Source organism: Aricia agestis, chromosome 11 (genome assembly GCF_905147365.1).
Source record: "Aricia agestis chromosome 11, ilAriAges1.1, whole genome shotgun sequence".
Classification (NCBI taxonomy): Eukaryota; Metazoa; Arthropoda; class Insecta; order Lepidoptera; family Lycaenidae; genus Aricia; species Aricia agestis.
In genome coordinates, this window is record NC_056416.1 from 5785844 (window position 1) to 5806690 (window position 20847).

Here is a 20847-nt window from a genome sequence, read left to right on the forward strand (position 1 = left end):
ATGCCTTTTTGGTCTTGATAATTCTTAGATTACTTTGCTGACGGTACCAGGAGTCGTAATTTGCGTGCGGTCAGCGCCTCGTATAGGTTTTGCACTTGTTATTTCTAGTGAGCATATGCAGACCGTACCGACTTAAACATCTACTTGGATGATTTCAACTTGTTATATATTTTCAACGCTACCTCACTCGACGTCCGTACAATTTTTTTGTGTATACTGTTATTTATCTAACGTCCATAGATATGTCCTATGTACATTAGTCGCATTGCAAATATTTTAACCAGCTACTTATTTAGGAATTACTTTTGTCTCAGAAGTGAACTTTGCCTCAATTAATTATTAAATTAAATTATTATTTTTTCAGATACAGTGTTATTTTGACGATCACCACCAGCTCGCCAGGCGGGTTTGCTCTCGTCAGCGGTAAGTCACTTGTTGTTATTGTCTGCTTCCAATATTTGCTTATTTTGTCACCTAACGGCCGTTCCCAATATTTGATCTATCCCTACTAGAGATAGGAATAGCTCACATTAGACATTAGAGACATATATTTTATGTTGAATTGACAGCTGAATTGAATTGTTAGCTGCGATCGGTTGTATGTCAAACCAGAGATAAATTGAATATTGGGAATGGCCGTAAAAGATCAAAGCATCTTTGACATCTGTATAAGAAGTTTCTAAAAACACGAACTCAAAATATTTAAAATTTAGAAAACTGTATCAATGTTTTTTGTAATCTATTAAAAATTTATTTAAAATGTTGTTAGTATTGCCATAACTCGATAACGGCTGCACCGATTTGGCAGTCCTAAAATATTCATGGAAGTCCAGGGGCCCTATCATGAGCTCTTAAATCCATTCACTTTACGTCCTTATACAGTCAGATAAGGACGTAAAAAGAATGGATTTAAGAGCTCATGATAGAGGCCCAGGAAAGGTTTGTATTTGGAGGAAACTGACACGAAATTAGACGTGGGAGGGCCGGCTCGACCGGAGAAATACTACGTTCTCACAGAAAACCGGCGTGAAACAGCGCTTGCGCTGTGTTTCGCCTAGTGAGTGAGTTTACCGGAGGCCCAATCCCCTATCGTATTCCCTTCCCTACCCTCCCCTATTCCCTTCCCTTCCCATCCCTACCCTCTCCTATTACCCTATTCCCTCTCAAAAGGCCGGCAACGCACCTGCAGCTCTTCTGATGCTGTGAGTGTCCATGGGCGACGGAAGTTGCTTTCCATCAGGTGACCCGTTTGCTCGTTTGCCCCTTATTTCATTAAAAAAAAACGAAATTCACCAGAACAAAGTCTATTACTATTTATTATAACTTGTTCCAGTTGTATTGTAAGTTAGCAACTTTTCATTAAAGTAATGTGTCAATCGGAGCTGTGGGCGAGTTAATGACATAATGACCAGTAATGACACATTGTATCAATCACAATGTCATTCTCAAGCGCACCTATAAATTGTTATTGCTGTGTCATTAAAGTCCGCCATTTTGTCTTTTATTTGCGCGTACGGTTTCCGGAACGATGCGTTGGAACCTGGGAATGTGTAGTTCGAAAGCTTTTACACAAAATATAGAAAAAATAATAATAATAATAATAGCTCCCACACCGATTTCGGTGACGGTGGCCGGTTTCATTGAAACCCGGCCAGCTACGCAGGAGTAATTTTATAGTGCCCAAGTGTGTGCGCAGTACACAAGAGCACTCTCTATTCCTTTACTCTCATAACCCAGTGGGACGGAAGACCGACACGACCGGCGAGAGATCAGGCGCAGGACCGACTTTTTACATGCCCATCCGACGCATGGATCATCAGGTGATCAGCCTGCATTGTCCTAACCAAACTTGGAAATAACATGTTTCCAACGCGGGAATCGAACCCACAACCTCCGAGTCAAGAGCCGCGCTCTGTACCACTAGACCACGGAGGCGTTCAATAGAAAAAATACCCTACTTTGAAATGATGCTAATATTCACATGATTCAAGCGGGTTAATACAGGATATTCTAATACAACTGAAAATAAAAATCTATAATATAACTCAAAAGTCGTAATTCTTTTCGGTGTGTATGCAGGTGTATCGTATTTAGAGTTCAATGTAAAAGTAGCAACGCTAAAAGATCTTTTGATATCAACGTTTCTATATTTCAAAGTCATGAACTTGCCCATGCAATCATTAAAAAAGTTACTCTCCCCGCGCTGCTACTTTCACAGCGAACTCCATAATAAGGGACACATATACACACTTAAATCTCTGGAATGAAATCGCCAGCATTATTTCCGGACCATTATCACCTGCACACCTTCAAGGAGAGAGAACACCGGCAACTTACTTGCAACTCTTCAGTTGCGTCGATTATCTATCGACGACGGTATTTGCTTACCATCAGGTCACCCGTTTGCTCGTTCGCCCCCTAATTTTATAAAAAAAACTTTATACTTTACACAGTGATGCTTCATCCTAGTGATATTTCGGAACTTAGCGTAACTTTGCCGAAGGGCGGCGAATGTCAGACGGTCACTCCCCCGCCGTCTAATTGTTCGTCTAATTTGCCGGCGTTTGTTTAGGAGGATCCGTATTTGCTGAACGTGCTGTAAAAATCATCATTCAAAATATGATTTTATCAGATCTTGAAAGAAAAATCTGTAATTATGATGTTATACAACCATAGAGAAGTTAGCAAAGATACTTTTGGCCTACTCTTGGAAATATATTTTTTGGCAATATTTTATTTTTATTTTTGAGTCGAGTTGAAGTTGGATATCGAACTTCCCTATTCGCATCCCTTAAAATTGTACTAAATGATCAAATCAATAATTAATTATCGTAATATTTTCTTCTAGTATCTATATTATTAATTCTTAAGACCAATGAATAAAGATTAATTTTGTCGTCTTATAATAAGCGTCGCGTTTGAGACGCCCTTAAAAAGAAGCAGAAAACTCATCACTCTTTACTTTTTATACGAAAACTGGGACGGCTAAGCGCTGTGAGACGCTCGAGGTTCTACAAAGGAGAAAACTTGGGGTCTTAGCTTTTGTAATTTTCGTGAGATTTAAAAGGTTTAAAGGTGGTCCAATTAGTTAGACAGGAATAATTATTTCGTTTCGGCACTTTACAGAATGAATATTATTATGCTACTGAACATAAAGATTGAAATTTTAATACTAAGAAATATGCTGCTAATAGATACACTTTTCTTTTAAATACTTAAGGGGGCGACTAACCCTGAAATGTCGATTTTATTATTCATTTTTATACTTGAAAATAAGGCCCGAATTGTTTCATTTTTTCAAATTAGATACTACATTATATTTCCGAGAATTCGATCTGAGCAAAAACATGATATCTTAAAATTTTCTCGATAGAAAAAAAATCACAAAGATGCATCTAATTTTCACGAATTTTTCATTTATTGCCGTAACCGTGCATTGAACTAAGTTAATATTTTAACACATTGTATAAAATTCTATCATTGAGAGATCGACCTAGCGGATTTTTAAAATGTTGTATATTTATCGAGTTATCGAGAAAAAACTAATTTGGCGATGAATCCGCGTCGTTCTTTTTCACCTGGCATATGAAAGACGGGCGTGAGTGTGAAAAGGACAATGTTTGATTTTTGAGGTTAGTCGCCCTCTTAAGAATCTTAGAGTTTGTTAGTTTCGCTAAAAACCGAGTACGGCTGAACCGATTTGGCTAATTTTTGTCTTGAAATATTCGTGGAATTCTCGGAAAGTTTTCTATTAACAGATACGATACATACGTGGGAGGGCCATGCTTCGGCACGAATGGGCCGGCTCGACCGGAGAAACACCACGTTCTCACAGAAAACCGGCGTGAAACAGCGCTTGCGCTGTGTTTCATCGAGTGAGTGAGTTTACCGGAGGCCCGATCCCCTACCCTATTGCCTTCCCTACCCTCCCCTATTCCCTTCCCTTCCCTACCCTACCCTATTACCCTATTCTCTCTTAAAAGGCCGGCAACGCACCTCCAGCTCTTCTGATGCTGCGAGTGTCCATGGGCGACGGAAGTTGCTTTCCATCAGGTGACCCGTTTGCTCGTCTGCCCCCTTTATTTCATTAAAAAAAATACGAAGTTCACCGGATCATCCATACTAATATTATAAATGCGAAAGTGTGTCTGTCTGTCTGTCTGTTACCTCTTCACTCCTAAACGGCTGTACCGATTGGGCTGAAATTTGGTACAGAGATACTTTGAGTCCCGGGAAAGGACATAGGATACTTTTTACCCGAAAAAATGTACGGTTCCCACGCGATAAACTAATTTTGGCGCAACGGAGTTGCGGGCGTCATCTAGTCTAGTATAAATTATAATACAATAACTAAGACTAATTTTGTCACCAATCAAAATAAAATCTAATCTCTATATTCTGTCCTTATCACTCTGTCGCAATGCAGTTTTCACGTTCATTGTAAAGCAACACGTTACATAAAATGTGAGTAGCTAAGCTTTTAACTGTGAAGTCTGAAGAATATTTTTTGCACATGTTTACAATTTTACAATGTTCATTCTCCAACGAAATAAGAATGATTACTATTTGCTGCATAAAACGAAATATTATGTAAACTAATGTAATGTTTATTTTTTAATATAATTGGCTCTGATTCTACTTGACCGATTTAGGTAAGTATATAAATGTTATTAAAAGACGAGTTAAAGCCAACATTTTACTGGCGAAACCAACCAACATTCCTCCTGTAATAATTTCGTAAAATTTGCAAGTAAGTACTGTGAAATACCTACAATTTTCTTTAGTTTTTCTTTTGTTATTCATAACATGAGTTACTATAGTAACAAGTGCGCATTGTCCCCTTGCAGACGCAGGGGGAGGGGGGCGTCAAGGTCACGGCTGACGTCACCGCGCGTTGACCTCCCAATGTGACATGGCCGCCGCCTTTTGAATTTCGAATCCTCATGACAGATGTCACACATTGATACGTGTCAAGTTTTTGTTTCTTTTTGGTTTCTTGGCAGCTTGCACTTCATCTTTTGAGTATCAGTTTCATGAGATGGTGAGCAAGTATAGAAACATTATAAATTGTGATGTACTTGTTTAGAATGTACAAATAAAATACACGAAGAAATAGTCTAAGTCATTATTAAGAATGATTGAAAATAATGTTCAAAAGAATACTGTAGAATATAGCGGTATTATTCCTATAGCAACCTATTACCTACCTACACTTAAACATCACAATATTGCAATGCACGTTACAAAATTATCATTTTAATATTTCTACATCGACGAATACAATTTTAATACAATCTTTGAAGGTACGTTTACCTGCGAAACCTCATCTCGTCATAAAATCTTCTCTTTGACTTCTTATTACGCGTGTGCCTGAACAAATTAACATGTTTTCACACTTGTTGGTTATCGTAACGAGATTGGTAAATTGTGATTCCCTTGCCTTGAGAACCATCTTTATTCTTTTTGCATACCGTACATATACAGATACCATACCCATGCCGCCGTACATTTTTCCAGCGCAGGTGCGCAAAGTCATGGGTCGCAAGTCGCAAGGGTTGATTCAGATCGCAACGCGACGCGTAGATGCATTTCTAAATTAGTATGGATTTGACAGATTCGCAAGACGTCTCACTCAATGGGGATTGTCCATTTTTTTTTAATTTTGCTCATTACAAAAACATTTCGAGGAATAAGGTCAGTGATCGTTTTTCTGTATATAAACGAAAAAAATACCCATTAGTTACTTATATTTTTGAACAGATATGTTTAACCTTTGTTTGACCTTCAATGGCGTAAAATTAGCAATAAATTCGACCAACATTACGTTTCGGACTTTTGGTAGGCTTCTCGTATCAGCTTTCACATAATGAGAACTTGCATTTGACGAACCAGCCATTATAAATAAGATTGAAAGGAAAAAACATACCGCAGAGGTCAATTATTGGCCGCCGATGATGACGTCAGAGCGAAACTTTAAAAATTTATTGAGAAAAAACTAGCCAATGAATTTCAAAATTATTTAATTTATATTCTTATTCTTAAAATACCCTATTTTAACGAAAAAAAATATAAAAAGTACATGTGATTTTTTTTGGACAATGCCCATTGAAGTCTGTCAAATCCATACGAATTTAGAAATGCATCTAGGTACGCGTCGCGTTGCGGTCTGAATCAACCCTTAGGTATAACCTCACCGCGTACTACCTGCACCACTCAGAAATGACGACATAGTACTCATAGCTATTTTCAGACACAGTAACAGCCTTTTAAGCGATATTGGTAAATTTTAAGCGTTAGTTTTCTTCTTTTTTTTTTAAACAAGGGGGCAAACAAACAAACGGGTTCACCTGATGGAAAGTCACTGCCGTCGCCCATGGAATGTCTCGTTGAATACAAATAGCAAGAATATTTTCGCGTATAAATAAAAGAGACAAGAAGTTTTAGATCCTTAATATTATACAGGGTGTAACAAAACCAAGAAATAACAATTTAAGGGTGTGTACTTGATCCACGTAGAGAGTTCCACGGAGACAATGCTCTATAATGATACGGAATATTTCGCGCACGAGTTCGACTCGTACTTGGCCGATTTTTTAAATTAATGATAAACGATAATGAAGCCTAATATTAGGGAGGCTTCACATGCGAGAGAGATAGTAGACAATAAGATAAAAGTGAACGTTAATTACTGTATCTTATATCTTTAAATGAGCAATTCTTGTATATATATATATATATATATATATATATATATATATATATATATATATATATATATATATATATATATACTAGATGTCCCGCGCGGCTTCGCCCGCGTAAATTAGAAATTTTACAGAATCCGTAAGTACATTTTCCCATAAAAAATATTTCCCCCGTTTTTCCCACATTTTCCTGAGTTTCTTCTGTCGTATTAGTCTTAGAGTAATAATATAATATAACCTTCTCGATAAATGATGAGTCTTACTCGATAAATGATCTATCTAACACTGAGATAAGTTTTTAAATCGGACCTGTAGTTTCTGAGATTGACGCGTTCAAGCAAACATACTCTTCAGGTTTATAATATTAGGTAGATATAGATTTTTTTTAATTATCGCTTGACAAACTCGAGTCTCGATCTAAAAGACTATGAAATGGTATAATATGGTAGTGATGATGATGATGATGATGATGAAGAATGTAATTTGCATAGTAGCATATGCTTTCTGTTCTTAAAACAACGCCGAAACTCCCAAACTTGTATCTATAAAGAATCAGGAATTCTCTCAGCACCTTCCGAACCACGGTATACCAGGTATATCTCGGTGCAAAATCTTACTTGTTGGTAGCATATGCTTAGAATACTTCTCACGAAACCGAAGTCACCATATGTTTCCCTATAAGTTTTGAGGAGTTCTCTCGATTACTTATGTTTCCTGCATCAGATCACCACTTTTCTGAATATAATACCAAATTGGGATGATACCCTATATACCAAAAGAAAAATTTTGAAAATCGGTTAACAAACGGCGGAGTAATCGTTGAATATAAGAAAACGAACATAACACCTCCCCCATTTTGAAAGTCGGTTAAAATTGTAGCCTATGTGTTATTTATTTAATATTTTAATCAGCACATGAATTGAATAACAAAATTTTTTTCAAATTAATCGTAGCACCATCTGTCAGGAGTCAGGACAAACTAAAATTGAAATAGAATAATATTGAATGCGATGATAGCGCCGTCCGCCGGATCTAATGTAAAACATTCCAAAATCAACAACTCCTTATAAATAAGAAATTAATTGAAAAAACATTTTCCAGTAGACCAAACTGTAAATCTAAACCATTCTCGAATCTCCACGAACACACACAAAAAATTTCATCAAAATTGGTCCAGTCGTTTAGGAGGAGTTCAGTCACATACACACGCACACAAGAAATATATATATATTAAGATATACTAGCTATTTCACCGAGCTTTGCTCGGTATTCGATAAAACACGAATAAAAAGACATTTTCTAAAAATGATTCCTAGCTAGATCGATTTATCGCCCCCGAAACCCCCTATATTTGGTATATAGAGGGTTTCGGGGGCGATAAATCGATCTAGCTAGGAATCATTTTCAGAAAATGTATTTTTATTTGTGTTTTATCGATAATCGATAAACTGAAAAATATGACTCTTCCTGACATCTATTGGCGAATAATAATACTATTTTGTTAGCTACTAATTGTTTTAACGACCAGCAGATGGCGTTATTAAGTAACACGAAGTCAATGAGTGTTTGCTAATTGCTATACCGAGCAAAGCTCGGTCATCCAGGTACTGTAATAATTATAGGCTACAACGTGCTAAAACATAGTAACAAATAACATAGGCTACTTTTTCCTTTCACTCATTAGCTGCAAATGAATATAGGATGAACAGATGAAATGAAAATAGGATGAACAGATAACAAAAAAAAAATCAATAAAATAACGTGTTGTACTCTAGGAGAGCCGACGCGACAGAAGAAACGAAACAGAAGATATAAATATAATCTTTCTTCCCTTTGCTGTTCCGGAGATCTATCACTGAATTTTAGATCAAGTAATTATTATTTTCAACTAGATACAAATTGCCCGGATCTACAATTTGTATGGGTATGACGACGGATTTTTTTGAGTTCCCAGAATTGTTCTCATAGAAAGAGTTGTTAATTTTGACGGGCTCATTTAAAGGTTTTAAGGATAACGGTGTTCACCCGAACAACCTGTATTATGGCAAAGCAACGTTCAAAGGATCGTTAACTGAACTCTGAAGTCTTAAACCTCGCAAAAATTCCATCTTCTATTTTAAATCGTACAAAGCTCTACCTATCTCTACATTATGTCAAACTGTTAATTATTATTTCGCTGATATAATCACAGATAAATCGCATTCTTTAAGGCAATTACTGCTATTGCTTAATTACTAAACAAAAATGCCAGCCAATTATCCTCCTAGTCGGGCCACGAGTACAGGCGGTAGCGAAATAAAGTTTTAAAATAATATATTATGGACGCTGCATAGCATGGCCGTAGCCAAAATCCCTTTCGTTAAAAACGATGACGAAATTCGTTATCAAAATGTATGGGATTTGACATTAGTCTTCGCAAGCGAAATATCATTTAGCGATGACTTATATGTCAAACCGCATACATTTTGATAACGAATTTCGTCATCGTTTTTAACAAAATATACTTCGTCGAAGGGGCTGATTCCACAAAAAATACGTATTGAGTTATGAATGCAGAGGGGTTAGTGCGAGTTTTATTCGATCATACGCATCGAGCGCGTAAACGCGAATTTATATGGGATCAAAGCAGTATCCACGTTAGCCAGTAGATGGCGCTGCTTTGATCCCATATAAATTCGCGATTACGTGCTCCATGCGTATGATCGAATAAAACTCGCACTAACCCCTCCGTTATGTTCGTTAGATCATTTCGAACAAGACTGCATTCATAACTCAACAAAAAATGTGGGTTAATATACAAATGCTTTTTGCAACAGCGACATAATTTTTAATTAAAAGCGACCATAAACAGATTACGATTAAAGGTGTACTTATTTACTACCGAAGTTTATAGGAAAAATAATAATGGAGTTTAATATATCAATCCCAGCCACATCACGACTAACATTTACTTGACAATTAACATAACTTAATCAAACTAACGGTCTCATAATTTTCCTACGAATCACTTTCTCTGATGACAGATATGACAAAATCTTTTGTTTTTATGGTAAAGTGAAAAATAACACTAATACCACATACCAGAATTATAGCTAACGGGTGGTATAGTATCATGAAAGCTTTAGATAAGTCTCGTAGAAAAATAACCTTTTGTTAATACAAGTGAAGTTGTTATTGTGAATTTTAAGTTTCGATGTAGGCTGATCGTTTTTCAAAATTATAGTGTCCTTTATCCTGTCCTGTGTGTAGAAAAGAAACCACTTTGTGTAACGCTGTCTCTATCCGCCTGTTTCGTGGCCCAGCCAATGGTCTCAAAGGGGCTATTCGAACTGAAACCACGATAATATTACACAGTAGATTAACTCAGTCGCGTCCATGAACTCACACTCAAACAAGATAAAGACAAAAACGCGTGCGACGTAATTTCAGCTACTTCAGTCTTCAAGTTATCTGAAATCATGCTTATGAGTGCGTGCACGCGATTGATGTAATTACTATTGTCTTGGATGTAGCATTTTGTTTTTATATAAAATATGGGGGCAAACGAGCAAACGGGTTATCTGATGGAAAGCAACTACTATAGCCCATGGACACTCGCAACATAAAAAGAGCTGCAGGTGCGTTGCTGGCCTTTTAAGAGGGAATAGCTTTCTTCTTGAAGAATGTGATATAGATGGATTGGATATGTATATTGGATGGTCCACATACAATATTTGGATGTCTTAAGGAGTGAGCACACTGAGACGGGCCGTGCCAGGGCTCAGCGTGCCGGGGCTCATCGCAAAAATTCGCCTCCATACAATTTGTATGGAAGCGGAAATCCGCTGCGCCCCGACACAGTGTGCGATACGCGCATCCGCTTCCATAGAAATTGTATGGAGGCGGATTTTCGCGATGAGCCCCAGCACGCTGAGCCCCGGCACGGTCTCAGTGTGCTCACTCCTTAAAATGACGCTAATGTGCGAATGTGTTTTGTCATTACGTGTATTGATTTGGACGAAGAACCATATAAGTTGAACACTACTGTATATATTTAAACTGTTGCCTTCATCAGACTTTATTTTCATTGGCCCATTGATTCCGCACCGAATAGCTCCATTACTCAGGCTGTACTGTAATTGATTATTTGTTTGTCCGGACTATCGACAATTTTATTATTTCGCTAATTTAATTGAATTAGGTCTAAATTGGTAGGTAACGTAACTATTAAGTTTTAAAACTATTATAAAAGACGATTTTATTGGTATATTTTTAACCTCTCCTCTGTCCCATACTGAAGTAATAAATAAAAAAACAATTAGCGGCTTAATAGTTTTTTTTTTTATGAAATAAGAGGGCAAACGAGCAAACGGGTCACCTGATGAAAAGCAACTTCCGTCGCCCATGGACACTCGCAGCATCAGAAGAGCTGCAGGTGCGTTTCCAGCCTTTTAAGAGGGAATAGGGTAATAGGGGAGGGTAGGGATGGGAAGGGAAGGGAATAGGGGAGGGTAAGGAAGGGAAAAGGGTAGGGGATTGGGCCTCCGGTAAACTCACTCACTCGGCGAAACACAGCGCAAGCTGTTTCACGCCGGTTTTCTGTGAGAACGTGGTATTTCTCCGGTCGAGCCGGCCCATTCGTGCCGAAGCGTGGCGCTCCCACGTATAAAATATTTCCCCCGTTTTTCCCACATTTTTTTTTTTTTTTTAATGAAATAAGGGGGCAAACGAGCAAACGGGTCACCTGATGGAAAGCAACTTCCGTCGCCCATGGACACTCGCAGCATCAGAAGAGCTGCAAGTGCGTTGCCGACCTTTTAAGAGGGAATAGGGTAATAGAGGAGGGAAGGGAATAGTTAAGGGTAGGGAAGGGAATAGGGTAGGGGTTAGGGGATTGGGCCTCCGGTAAACTCACTCACTCGGCGAAACACAGCGCAAGCGCTGTTTCACGCTGGTTTTCTGTGAGAACGTGGTATTTATCCGGTCGAGCCGGCCCATTCGTGCCGAAGCATGGCTCTCCCACGTAAATTTTCCTGAGTTTCTTCGGTCGTATAAGTCTTAGCGTGATAATATATAGCCTATAGTCTTACATGATAAATGAGCTAATACCTAACACTGAAATAAGTTTTTAAATCGGACCAGTAGTTCCTGAGATTAGCGCGTTCAAGCAAACATACTCTTCAGGTTTATAATATTAAGTACAGATTTTTTTCAATTATCGCTTGACAAACTCGAGTCTCGATCTAAAAGACTATGAAAAGTACCAATAACAGGGTCATTATAGGATCATAAGTCATAACCATGGAACGATGTATGGTATAATATAATGGTAGTGATGATGATGATGAATGTAATCAGGATGAGGTAAGTCAGGAGTTCTCTCAGCACCGTCCGAACCACGGTATACCAGGTATACCTCGGTGCAAAATCTTACTTGTTGGTGGTAGCATATGCTTATAATACTTCTCACGAAACCGAAGTCACCACATGTTCCCTATAAATTTTGAGAAGTTCCCTCGATTACTTATGCATCCTTCATGAGATCACCATTTTTGTGAATATAATACCAAATTGGGATGATACCCTATGTACAAAAAGAAAAATTTTAAAAATCGGTTAACAAACGGTGGAGTAATCGTTGAACATAAGAAAACGAACATAACACCTCCCTCATTTTGAAAGTCGGTTAAAATTGTACCCTATGTGTTATTCTGAAGTATAAGCTATATTATTGTAAAGTTTCATTAAAATCCGTTCAGTAGTTTTTACGTGAAAGAGTAACAAACATCCATACATCCACACATCCACACATCCATACATCCATACATCTATACATCCAAACAAACTTTCGCCTTTATAATTTAGTAGGATAGTAGGATGTTTTCACGCGTGGTGAACTTTCTAAGGTGTATCAGACAAACCTTGCAGGTTTAAGGTACATTCTCAAATAGATGTAAGTTAGAATTGTATTACTTAAATAAATAAATAAATAAAGTCTTCACGTAATCCTTTGTTGACTAGCTGTAGCTTAGCTTGCCTAAAACATGAAGGATAACCCGGCCTCACGTTGTTCTTCGTAAGACCACAGATTGTTAAATAATAACTACTTAAATGGTCGCTGTTAAGCATTTGTGTATTAAACAACAATTTTTTTTGGTTGAGTTATGAATGTAGTCTTGGTCTAAATGATCTAAAGAATATGCCTGCATTCATAACTCTATACGTTATTTTTTGTGGGACGATACACAATTAATGCTTAGCAGCGTCCAAATAGAACTCTGTTGATACTAATCTGGGAGCACGGCAGTGCTCCAGCCAAGCTTTTTAGCAAAGGCACGGCCGTAGCATACTTTTCTCGAAGCGGTTCGCGGCTTTTTCAAACCCCCTTTATCTTCGATGTTAACAAAGCTAGGGATTTAGAATTTCGGTGACTAAGAGCAAGTATTAAAACTAGCTTAACCTCCAAATTACATAACATTTCGATAAATGGTTTAATAGTTACGGATGATCAAAGTTACTACATTTTGTCACTCACTGACTGACAGATCATCAAAATTCTAAGGTACTTCTAGCAGACTTAGAACCTTGAAATTTGGCAACAAGGTAGGTCGTTATCTACAATGAAAGGAAAATTTTTGAAACTGGCCAAGTGCGAGTCGGACTAGCGTACATAGGGTTCCGTACCGTAAATTTGTATGGGTCCTTTAGTCACAAGTTTATGTACTTTTTATTACTTATTATTAAAGTTGAAATACAATTAAGTATTTTCTGAAATTTTCAAAAACTTTACTTTTACCATTATGGATATAGAACAAAAAAGGGCAAAAAACGTGTTTGTTGTATGAGGCCCCCGATTAATCATTTATTTTATTTTGGTTGGAATATTAGCTTTTATTGCGACAACAAAAGTACATAATTTGTAAAAAAATAAAATATCTAGCTATTGCGGTTCTCGAGATCTAGCCTCGTGACACACGGACGGACGACAGACAGACAGCGAAGTCTAGACCCATTAGGAATAGGCTCCCGTTTTCATCCTTTGGGCAAGAAAACCTAAAAACTGAAAAGTATAATATAACTTTATTAAATAAAAGAAAAGATTTTTATGTTTGTGGCTTTGCAAGAACATTAAAAATGAGTTTCGACTTCATAATAATTATTTTACGTACAAAAGGAAAAATAGTGTTAACAAAGTTAACAATGAAACTATGATAATTAAATTCGATTAAAATATAAATGAAATCAGAACTGCGAATTACGATGTACACTCCATACTCGCTTGATAGATGGTGTAGTACTCCCTTTATATCGCGGTATCGCTTGTTTGCGGAGTATAATTATTATGGTTTAAAAAAAACCGTGATAGGTCGTAATACTCAATCGAAAGTAACATCGGTGCACGAATAACCTCCTGAAAGTTCAAAAGTTGTTGGGCTATCGTCATAGAATTTGTACTTTGTAGAAGTACCTACCTGTTATTATCAATTAATTTTACGACCTAGAATATATACCTAGAGATAGAGAATGGGTGCTAAGCTAAGTACAGAAAAGTTTTAACGTGATCTGAAAAGAAAAGAAACCTTAAAAAAAGAAATGAAATCCCACCAAAACATTAAATGTAAGAAGAAACCAAGCAAAATATTGCCTAGCCATGTAATATATCTATCGTAAAAAGTTTTCAGATCACATTCAAGCCAAGCCTTCAACTTATTTTGTAATTTAAATCAACATTCAGTGAATTTATCAATAGTTTTCTTTATTATTATAGTGGCTTGGCAATGAGCACTAGAGAAATATAATCAGCGACTGATTGGATTTATTGGGTACCATCGTCCACATGCGTCGTTACATACTAAAAAACACTTTACGCTTGCCGTTAGTGTAAGTATGAACTACCCCAAATATGAAGTTTTATATTTGTTTTTCTTGTGCTCATTGCCGAGCCACTATAATAATTATAAAATAAAGAAAACTATTGATAAATTCACTTAATGTTGATTTAAATTACAAAATAAGTTGAAGACTTGGCTTGAATGTGATCTGAAAACTTTTTACGATAGATATATTGCATGGCTATGCAATATTTTGCTTGGCTCCTTTTTACATTTAATGTTTTGGTGGGATATTATATTACTAGACTAATAAATTAGATATTTCACAGACAAATTTGGCCCCATAAAATAGCCTATGACCATTCACGTCGTCTACTTCTTATCTGTACCAAATAACAGAAAAATTGCTCCAGTATTTCGTGACATCAGCCCTTTCAAATAATTTCCCCCTTTTTTCCACATTTTCCTCTATTTCTTCGCTCCTATTAGTCTTAGCGTGATAAAATACAGCCTATATTATCCTTTCTAGATAAATGGGCTATCTAAAACTGAAATATTTTTTTAAATCAGACCTGAGATTAGCGCGTTCAAATAAGCCCTTTCAAATAATTTCCCCCCGTTTTTTCCACATTTTCCTCTATATCTTCGCTCCTATTAGTTTTAGCATGATAAAATATAGGCTATAGCCTTTCTCGATGGCTATCTAACACTGAAATAATTTTTCAAATCGGACAAGTAGACCTGAGATTAGCGCGTTCAAACAAACAATCAACTCTTCCGCTTTAGTATATCAGTATAGATTCAGACTAACCGAATAGTTAGTCTGAAACCTAAAACCAAAGCTACCATAATAATTATTGTCGTCTTGTCAAGAAGAGCAATGGTGCATAAACCTATCGTCATTTCCTGCCTCATCTTCCCTTAAACAATCTTCACATCTCATTACAATAATGGATGTTACTTTCTCACTTAGAGTTATACCGTATACGTATAGATGACTACCTTTGTTCAATAAACATAATATGGAACCTTAAAGGGCCTTAAAGCATTATGTAACGATCAATACACACTTATGTCACGTATAAAGGTGGTAAACAAGTGTTTTCGTCAATTAAAGGAAGGTCGTCCGTTCACCTCAGCCCATAGCTGTTTTCGTAGTAAATTACGAAATACCACGTTCATGGTATCGTTTCTAGTTCTTGGTAATTGCAGGCTGTGATTATGTCGTGTATAAAGATTGTTATATATTTGATAATCTATACTAATATAATATTGTAAAGCGAAAGTGTACTACTATCTGTCTGTTTTATCTTCAAAGTTCAAGCCCAAACTGATGAAATTTTGTATGGGGGTATATTTTAGATTAAATCTGAAATAGTCAATACTTTAAACGGGGAGCCAAAAGAAGAAGCTGATAATTAAATTTAAGGTCGAATTTCGACCTTTGGGCGATATCTAGTATCGTAATATAATTATTATAATCTTTACTATACTTATTAGTGAATAAACTATTATTTAAAGCTTCGAAGAATCGGGGGGTAATAAGCGAGCGCAGTATACAGAGTAAAAGAAAATCAGGTGTTCCGTGCTAAAGCGAATCAAACGTTTGTATGCAGAACCAGTAGATTTTTAGTTGCTTAAATTCATTTTAGAAAGAAGATTTGTAGGAAACGGAATAAATGTGCACTATACAGAAAAAAACGCATATCGTGCACGGATTATAAAAAATTGGTTTCAATGTAAACCCACAAAACGACAGTCCCTAAATGTCCACCACAAGTTATCAGAATAAGACCAGTCCATTCAACCTCGGAGTTCTATCAGATTGATCCATATTCCATCGACATAAAACTCATGTCAGAGGCAAATACCTCTGAATATGTAATATTAATGACACCAAGCGGACAAAGGCATATTTTGACATATCATCCATCGGTAGCAGGTTATTGATGATTGAAATGTCGAGGTTTTTTATTTGCACCCCCTTATCGGTCATCTTGTACGTGACGTTTTTAACATCGTATGTGACTGGCCTGTAAAATATTGCTGTTAGATCTAACGATTTGCTTTTAATGTTATTGGAATATTTTAGCAATTATTATCGCCGGGTGGGTTCCTGAACCGGTTCATATATGGTACAATACTGAAAGGTTTTTTTTTTACTAATTTGGTAATGAAATATATTCATTTCGAGTCAGTACATACTGTTTACTGTACAGTAAGCAGTAATTCTGGTTTTATTTGAATCTAATCTTTTAAAATCTGGTTATCTTTAGTCGCCTTCAACTTCGGTGTAGTGCGTATTGCTTTCAAGTTTCGACCCTTATCAGTATAATCAATATTGTAAAGCGGATTACCGGATGTTTCATATTCCCTGCTGACAGATACTACCACTTCTAAGCAACTGTCATCCCTGGCACCTTAAATTATCAGGATATTTTTACGTACCATCGAAAAAATTGATATATAGGCAATGAGTTTCTAAATTACTAGAGTAGCAATGTCTTACAAAAGATTCTCAGAAATGCGTAACCACTTTTTTGTTCAAAAGACAATGTCAAGTCATATATTCGTTATGTCATTATATATGTGAGATATGCCTGCAGGCATCTTCGAAGTGGCAACGCGTTGCTACCGTAAACTTCCAATCTAGTTACGTTAGTAACATAGAATATCATTGTATATAGGCAGCCATAATCAACTTCTCTGATAAGAACATCCTCGAATTATTTTACGCTTATCCAAAACATGTCATAAGCGTCAAAACCATCACAAAACTTCCAATTGACACCAATCACCCGCATTTCGCTGAACCCAAACTATCTATTTCCCTCTGACCTCTATGCCAACGACATAAGGACCATATTAGCTTCTGCCACCGCTCATTGTCGCCTATTGTCCATTTGATGATGTCATACTCGTATTGCATGTGCAATTGTGGGGCAGACGGCGCGTCGGAAGAACCAATTGTACCAGCCCGCACCCAAACACTAACGTCATTTTCAATGTCAAAATGACACCTCAGTATACCTGTAGTCATAACTCAGGATTAAGGGTACTTGGACAACTTGCATTCGGCATAATACCGAAGATAGAAAATAGAAATAAAAAATTGAGATTACGTACCTGTACGTTGTAAACTCTGTAATAAGTAATAACATTTCGATTTTCGATGCGTTATATTGCGCATCACTTAGCTTCAAAGTTATTGTAATTCACAAACACAAAACAAAATATCTTTGATTGATTTTATGAACTTAGTTAAAACTTTAAATCAAGGTATAAAGACCGTCTTTGACGGACTTCCAAAAAGAAGGAGGTTAATTATGTTCGTCTGTTTATGTATGTAGCTATACCATGGCTACGTGACACTCGCCACGATTTTTACCCTAACTTAACATGTTCATTGAAATTTAAACCCATTCAACCCCAACACACACACAACACACACTCAAAAGAGAGGCTATGCAGTAAGCTTTAACCAGTAAACACAAACACACCAAATCTTAGACCTTGACAGACGGACCGACAACGAACTATCATAATATAATGGTTCTTTTTGAAGTTTGGATTCTAAAAACCCAGAGTCCAGTGATGAAAGATAAAAAAATGTACAGTGTCGCTCTTAGTACTTAAACGAATCTAATAAACCTTCTATAGCCTAATAAATAATAATCCTTCTATTGTCCTCTCAAACTTAATCTAACAAGCCTTTTACTCCTAGAGCGTCCGTAAGAAATATTCGTACACAGAACATAAATATATACTTGAAAAACTTAACCCTCATTCTCGCACTGTAGTAAAAAGTCACATGAACAGTCTCCTGCGGGGTAACCTTAGCGATCAGTGTGACATAACAGTTGGGAGTGAAACTGTACGCCAGCCTTGAGCGGTCGCGCGGCCTCGCCCGTACTCTACACAATGCTTGGACAAAACAACCAAGCTTGTATTGTGTACTAGCCTACTGGGAGATAAATTCGTAGCCAGATGACAAACCTACGTAATGGTTATGTTAAGACCAGTCAGCCAGCCCCGTAAGGGCTACTGGCGCCTGTGTACAAAAAAAGGATTTTAGCGCCCCTTTAGCCAAATTTTTTGGTCCTTGGTTTTGGCGCCCCTAAAGATGGCGATTTGGTGCCCCTAGAGGATGGCGCCCGTGTGCATTGCACACATTGCACATATGGTAGCGGGGGCCCTGCCAGTCAGATAACGACAACAAGTAGACTTATTATCGACGAAATTGTCATCTAAATAGGCGCCGTTGGCGCATAAATTCTACTCACATGCAAAAACGTTATACGTTATACGTTCCACGTCCATTTAGGCTAGGTATTGGCTAGACTTATTCAGTTCACAGAAAAAGAAATTAAATGAAAAATGAAAAGTTCATTTTGAAACTGAGCAAACAGTTAAGGACCTAGTGGGGTACGGGTGATAGACATGACATGGCTAAAGATCAGGTGCAGTCCGCAAAGCCTACTTTTAACATGATCAATGCCCATCCGGAGCGTGGATCATCTTTCTTATTAGACAATCAAGTGATTTGCAATGTCCAACCAAACTTGGAAACAACATTTTCCCAAGAGTGACGCTCTAAGCCATTGATTCCCAAAGTGGCCCAGGTGGACCCCCAGGGGTCCACGAGAGCCTGACAGGGGTCTACGCTGGCGTGGAAAAAAAATGGGGGTCCACAAGTTGTTAACGGGGGTCTATAAAAATGTATTAGGTGACCCGACTTGACTTCTCCTAATTAATATAGGCAGCCAATGTCATAAGAAGGTCGTGTCTGAACTCTGTCTATTAGCCTTGATTTGAAATTTGTTACATAAAATAATCAAAGCTCACGGAATAGCAAGTTAGTATTGTAGTGGAAGGGTGCTACAGGCGGTAACAAAGGAGATTGGGAACCTCTGCTCTAAACCACTGGATCGCGTAGGCGTTATCCACAGCTGAATATAACCTTTCGCAATCGGTTAACTACTGAATGTTTAAAAGCTACTTAGTTATTTGCTATATTAGTTTGTTAACACGTGCAAGGAAGTTTCGGGTATAGGGGTAGACCCTTCTACGAACAATGGCTTCTTAGGAACTTTACATTGGATGTCGACGTTATGAAGGGTTGGGCAAACCCTTCTTACCATGTGTGTGAGGATGGATAGATGAGCTCACATAGGAAAGACCACCCGGCATATGCCTTTAGAAAAAGTTCTAAAGATGTCTAAAATAACAAAAATTATTATTTATCTCTACTACCAAATAAAAGTGTCTGGTCAGTTTGTTATTTCCAACCTTCAATTTTACCGTTCACCAATAATATAAGTTAATTAATATGGCATAGCCTATACAGATACTTTGATTTCAAGACCTCTTAGGATAGAATAGATTAATTATTTATTTGCAGCTATTACTACTATAAGAAATTTTTTAGCTCATCTTCCACGCTACCTTAGGCTACCTTGTGTCGAATATCTGGAGCCGTTTGGCAGACGACAAAATTAATACCCTAACTTTTTTAACATACTTTTATAAGCTTGAACTTAGGTATAGTATGTAACGGAATCTTTTAGTACAATTTTCCCTATATTTCGAAAAAAAATGATTTTTTTAAATAAAACATGAAAATAAATACCTAAGCATGTTTTGAGTTTATTTTAACTATTATTATTACGTAACCATTTCCAAATATGTTTAGTTTTTCTTTTATTTTTACATCTAAAGTCTAAAGTATTAAAAAACCATTGTAATAAAAAGTGTGAGAATAAGTTTGCTTTAGTTGAGTTTCTAAGACTAAAACGGAGTCTATCAAGTAAAGTCATTATAACCATTTATTTTGAAAGTTTATGTTCACCCTGCGGTATCCCGCAAATGCCGGGATCCAGCGGAATTGTGATGGTTCAGTCCCGCAAATACCGGGATTGAAATTATCTTGCGGGATTGCATTCCCTACTCACAGCCGTACCAAGTCTCTATTATTTCAAATAAAATCATTAAAAAAAGAATCAGTAGCTCTACCATGAGTTTAAAGCTATAGTATTTATCGATACTCGATACCGACTACGTAAATATTTAGTATGGCGATTTTAGTTCCGCAAGTAACCGCTAGAAGCGCTGTGAAATTTGCCATACTAAAAATTTACGGTAGTCGGTATCGAGTATCGAAAAATACTATAGCTTTAAACTCATGGTAGAGCTACTGGTTGCCTTGGACGAAGCCAAACGAGCGTAATTTATACGATATAGAATAGTTTTAAGTGATATTTGGATACGATATAGAATTATTATTATTTATATCTATGGACGCTTCACACCACGTCAGTCTGGCCCCGTGCTAA

At 37.0% G+C, this 20847-nt stretch overlaps 1 protein-coding gene across 1 annotated transcript in view; it reads left to right on the forward strand.

Moving 5' to 3' along the window:
- The window catches only part of LOC121732033 (ecdysone receptor), a 254008-nt gene that overhangs the window by 26938 nt on the left and 206223 nt on the right, over positions 1 to 20847 (forward strand). Inside the window, exon 2 of the mRNA XM_042121785.1 lies at positions 365 to 423. The gene's annotated coding sequence lies outside the window, so the exon portion shown is untranslated. The remainder of the gene's footprint in view (positions 1 to 364; positions 424 to 20847) is intronic.